General features: G+C 43.5%; 1 protein-coding gene across 2 annotated transcripts in view; it reads right to left on the minus strand.

Moving 5' to 3' along the window:
• LOC131461079 (sodium-coupled neutral amino acid transporter 3-like) overlaps positions 1-5,247 on the minus strand; it is a 43,352-nt gene extending 38,105 nt beyond the window's left edge. For both annotated transcript variants that reach the window (XM_058632077.1, XM_058632076.1), the window contains exon 1: positions 5,093-5,247. The gene's annotated coding sequence lies outside the window, so the exon portion shown is untranslated. The remainder of the gene's footprint in view (positions 1-5,092) is intronic.
• Between the last annotated feature and the right edge of the window lie 753 nt (positions 5,248-6,000).

Raw genomic sequence — 6,000 nt, forward strand, 5'->3', positions numbered from 1 at the left:
AATGCAATCAGCTGCCTGCCCTCCCGACCAGTCTTCACCGCCTCCCTCACCACCATCGCACTGTTCAATGCCAGCTCTGTTTTCTTTTTTTCTCAATCATGCGCCCTAAAAACAAAGCCTCACCCTCAGCTGGCATTCACCACCACACTCTCTCCTGTTTCCTCCTCATCACATGGCAGGAGAGAAGAGAAAGACCGCATCATCGGGGGCAAATGCTTTCATTCGGCTTCAAGTCGGACTCACGCAGCGTGTGAGCGCCATGATGGATGTTGCACTGCTGACTCTGACACATACCACAGCACCATTGAAGCCCAAACAACCCACTGTAGGCACATCAATGTAAGGCTTCAGTATTAGGTAACTAACTTATTTCCACTACACAGTTCCAGCACGACTCGGCTCAGCACGGCTCGACTCTTTTTTTGCTGTTCCATTAGCGGTAGTACCTGGTAGCTGGTACTTATTTTAATACCTGCTCTGGCAAGGTTCCAACAAGCTCAGCCGATACTAAAATGTGACCTCGTCAGACAGCAGCCACTGAGTGGTCAGAGAGTGTCGTCACTAGAAGAGTCATGAGCGCGACATCCGAGGAAAAGAATCAAACCGAACAAAGCCGAACTGTAGATTTTATAAGACTGAAAAATCCTGAAAATGATTGTTAATCTCAATATTTAACAAAGCACTGTCGTAAGCCACCGATCGCGACCTCAACCCCTCCCGCTGTATTTTAGAGTCTGCACTCCAGTCATGCAGGAAGTACCGATTCTAATGATTCATTTACACCGAAAACAACTGCTTTACGTCATTAGTCACTAGTTTGTGAGTCTTGTGTAGAAAACAACGTCACAGCACTTTCATTCAGCCATGCTACAGTGTGATGACTCCACCCACGTTGAAGAGGAAAACTATACCAAACCAAGCTGAATCGTGCTGGGACTGTGCAGTGGAAAAGTGCTATCACAGTAGATCATGTATTCAAACGACGAGGGTGACAAGATTCCGTGTTCAGTAAATCCGCCCATAAAAGAACCTGCATGGAAACATGTTTTATGCTTTTTGAGGTATGAATGTGAAGAACAATGGAAACAATGGAATGGAAGATTGAGCAGATAACAGATCATGTTAAGGAATGACGCATCCTCTCGCCTCTGTGTTTCACTTCACTGAAAATGGGAGACAGTCGTATTGCTGCATAATACAATAATACAACTGGTTTCCATTCAGATGTATGACAGACTTTAAAAAACATCTGCCCTCCTTCCACTGCGGTGACCCAGGCGTCAGATTTAGTGCACCTACTGCTTATTTAAACAACTAACTCCTAATATTCAATCAACAGCAGTGGATGGAAATAGACATAAATGTACATTTTCTTTTCCCAAAGTGTTTTTGAATGTTCAGTTTAAAATTGGCAATAGAGTTTGATGGTGAGTACAGAGATAGAAATCCTGCTACATAATTATGTTTACTTGTCTTGTTGGGTCTTACTGGACAAGACAGTGTTGCGAGTACTTTCTCCTCGATGTCATCTAAGCAGTCGGCGGGCATTTATCTTAAGTGATATGCCCTTTTTCAGCAGTGGCGCTTCATGTAGGACCCTTTAGTATGTCCTCAGACACAAGTCTTCCATTAGAAATGCTGCAACACACCTGTCCTCAAAAGGACACTGTATATATGGACATGTTGACACATACTGGATAGCTTTTCCTACAAAGGTCCATTTGAGTTTAAATAACATCCTTTTGTGTGCTGTCCTAAATAAATGAACAACACACAGAACAAAAGGTTGAAATGTTGTCTGATGTCAGACAGTGATGATGATGATGATGATGATGATGATTAGGCAACATTCAGTTGTGAAAAATGAAAATGGTTGTTACAACAGAAATGCACACTTGTGTTTCTATCAACTCTATACAGTTTGTAGACGTTGAACTAAAGGATGTTCCTGTTGCTTTGCAGCTTAATGACTTTGTGTTGGACTCTCGAGCCAGAGGTCACAAGTTCACCATTATACTCAGATGTCATACCAGCATATCAATCATATCAACACATGAGTCTTGTTCTGACGGCTCTGCAGCGACGACAATGCTCCCTTAAAAACTGTTCTACTGAACAAGGTCACAGTCAGAATGTGGTCTTGTGGAAAATGCTTTGTTGAACACACAAATTCACCCAGAGCAGTGGAAGTTGCCGGAGGAGAAGCTCATTTCAGGTATCATCCAGTTAATTTATACATAAATTCTGCAAAAAAACACCTGGAACAAGGAAAAGCGACAATTATGTAAAACTGAAATGTTGTAATAGTGTTTATATTCATATTATTGTATATGTATAAAATGAAAATGGTCTATATCGCCGAGCAACTAAACAGAAAAGGCTCCACTGTCATGTTTGTTTCTGCAGCGCTGTCAATCAAAACCTGGCTCCACCTTTCAGACAGTACCTCCAATCATCATGCAGAAGCCCAGCGTCTGCGCCCGCCCACTGCTCCATTGACTCTGTGAGAAGCTGAGCTTCCCTGGAAGTGAACATTTTCAGCGTCAATCAACGCGGAGGCTGCTACGGGAATACAAAAATCACGTACGACAATCCGTGATAAACAGCGGATTCTGAAGGAACTAGCGATTACGTTTAGTCTTGAGATGTAAATTCAACACAGAGGATGTTTGATTTTAGAGGAAGCTGAGCGTCCCTTGCTGTCTTCGGTTTATCTGAGTGCATTTGTCCTCACAGCTCTGGCTGCACGTTGTCACTTTCCTCATGCGTCACTGCAAACTCGACCCGATTCAACAGCATTTTACAGCTTTTTAAAAATGTTACGCGAGTAAACAAAGATGATAGGAGCTAACGCTGTCGCACACTCACGTCTTTACAGTCTATATTTAGTGCATCTCAATCTTCGACTCCACAAAATACACAGCATTGTATTTGTGGAGAGACAAGTGTGGGGTTAAGCAAACACCAAACACTTGTGTTTACCTTTTTTAAAGACTGAGATCAAATCCCCGAAATAACTGGAGGTCAGACCGACACTTGTGTGTCCTTTCATAGTTTTTAATACCGTCAACAAAGTCACAGCAGGGCGTCCCTTTATTCTCACCGTCAACTACATTGTACTCTACGATTGAACAATCCTTTTCATGTTTTTTTTCTTTTAATTCCTGCAGATGTAAACCAATACTGCAGCCGGACGAGAATACACTTCACAAGCACACGGAGCTTTGATCCAATTAAATAGGAACTCACTGAATCTTTGTCTGTGTCTGATCCAATAAGGAAAGACAAGCGGAGAAAACGCTCATCGCTTCCCGTCGACTGCCTTTAGAATTATTTAAAAATAAAAATGTTGAATGTTGTCGGCAACATTTGATCATCGCTACAGGCTGAAATGTGTTGCTCTGCTTTCATCATTTCTACAGATTATGACCTAGAACCATTTCTGTGATGAGGGCCGTGACCTTTGCAGCACAACACACCTCGCTCTTTCTCTGACCGCTTTAAATCACACACTACATCAAAAGTGCGGGGCAGCGGGCGGAAGCCCAACGAAGGGCTGGATCATCCTGTTCACACTGTGATTTCATAATGGGAAAGTGGGGTGGGGGCCGGGGGTGCAGGGTGGAGGAGAGGTGGCAGCGGCTCACAGGGCCCATGACAAGTCAGAGCGAGTGGAGGGTGGCAGTCCGCTTCAACAGCAGAGGCCAAGCTGGGGCCGGACATAAGCTCTCGTCTGCTCCAGGCTGTCAAGTGCAGCAGTCACAGCCTCTCACCTGCTGCCCACAAGCCCTCCAGGTGACTCATCCCGGAGGAGAGAGAGGGATCACTGCAGACTCTGCCTGCTGCAGGTCACTCCGGAAACCATGCTATGAATATACTGTATACATATATATATATATATATATATATATATATATATATATATATATATATATGCTTAGAAAGCCAGATTTGAACCAAAACAATTGAACGAGTTGCTTTACAGGGAGCGTTTTCACCTGCCGACATCAGACACAAACATATGAGCGTGTTTCACAGACAGGAAAACCAAAAAAACCAAGAACAGATGGCAGGTTGTGGATGACTCACGAACGTGACTTAAAAATATAACAGGGCGATCTGCATAATCCAAGCACAGCGTGACCTCACTGAATGTTTTACACGTGCATCACAACGTCCTTGCTCTTGAACAATATCACTGCAATATCAGTATAAAAGGGAAATTCCATTATTGGTATAACTGTGAAATGATGTCTAGCTCATCAACATACAGTCCTAGTGGTTTATTTTGTTAGTGCCACAAGGGGGAGCGTGCATCTTTGGAATCATTGCAGGATTCTGTGACATTTGACATTCTTGATTTTCACTTTACACATCTGTCATTTGTCCATGATTATGGAAAGTTTATGGCTTTGGATCAAAAGGTAAGGTTATTGAATTCATCTTAAAAAATAAATATACTGTATATTATTATTATTATTATTATAATAATAACAATAATAAAGTAATAGTAAAGCACATATTGTATATATTTTTTTTTTAGTTAGTATAATCGAGGCAGCAATCACATGGCATCTCCATGGAATAAAAATATAAGTTCGTTTTAAAGCATCTGTGACCATTCAAATAATGAAATAAAAAAATGAAATTCAAATGAAGAAGAAGGAGAAGCAGTGGTCTACTGAGGTAAGTCATGGGTCATATAGACCCTCCAGTGGTCAAGTCTGATCTTAAGAGCTGATCCACTTCATCATCATGAGAGGATGACACTGTGTTTACATCAGATGTCTCAGTTATCCTGAGGGACACATGGGGGGGGGTCAGTGAAATCTGAATATACTGAACAGTTGGGGCACCAAGCAACACGAGGAACCAAGAGAAGCACGTTTGAAATGTCATCTCTCTACAGCTGCAGCTGTGGAACCAAGGCAGAATAGCAACGAGCGTTTCGTTAATGTGGCATAACGTTCGTTTCGAGTATTTAATGAAATGTTCACATTTGAGCTAAAACCATAGACTGGTTCAATGACTACACATCATCAGCAGCAGCAGCGGCAGCGGCAGCGGCGGCGGCAGTTATCTGGTGTCTTACCGGACAAGTGGCGGAGTCGTCGCCCTCCTCCTCCAACTCCAAATATCTCCACACAGAACCTCGGCTCCTGTAGTCGCCGCTCGGCTGACGTTGCCGTGCCGTGCCGTGCCGTGCCGCGCTGTGTCGTCCAGCCTCTGGCTCACCACGTCCGTGCGTCCGTCAACCTTCCCTTTCTTCTGCCGACCGACGGTAATGTCATGTGAACTGTCCTCGTAATCTTCTTTCTCAGGAATGGGATGTTAAAAGAGTGGCCGAGTTCGGCTCCGCCCACCGCAGCGCACGCACGCACGGCGACCCCAATCAAATTATTGTGTATAGTGTGTGTGTGTGTGGCAAGCGCGCGCAAACACAAGAAAAAAGAAAGCCCTCGACTTGGCACGCGCCTGCCTTTTAATCGCTCAGAAATGGTGTTTTCACACCGAGGGTTTGGTTTGTGGCTCCATGTGCATGAATATTAGGAATATTATGAATATTAGGAATTTAAACGTGCTGCGTAATTATCGTGAGACAATGACATGACCCTGAGGACATCACACACACACACACACACACACAATCAAAACCATCACCAGTGAACCCTCAAACTCTAACCTTAACCAGCTCCTCACAAATGAGGTTGTGCCTCATTGGGTGCCAGGTTTTGGTCTCCATGAGGTCTATACTGGTCCTAACAAGGTCATTGTCTGTCAGAAAATATAGGTAAAATGAAGTGTCCACACTTGTATTCATTTGAACTCTATTCAACCAAAGCCCTAACTCAACCCAAGCCTCAGAAATGAGCTCCTGCTTGTGTCCTGATGAGTGGTCCAAAACATGTACATATCATGAATGATTTCCTTCTGTATGCACAGACCTTAAAGACAAACCAGTCCAGCTGCAGCGTCTTTTTCTTAATGTGCCATCAACAA

The sequence above is a fragment of the Solea solea genome, chromosome 6 (genome assembly GCF_958295425.1).
Source record: "Solea solea chromosome 6, fSolSol10.1, whole genome shotgun sequence".
NCBI lineage: Eukaryota > Metazoa > Chordata > Actinopteri > Pleuronectiformes > Soleidae > Solea > Solea solea.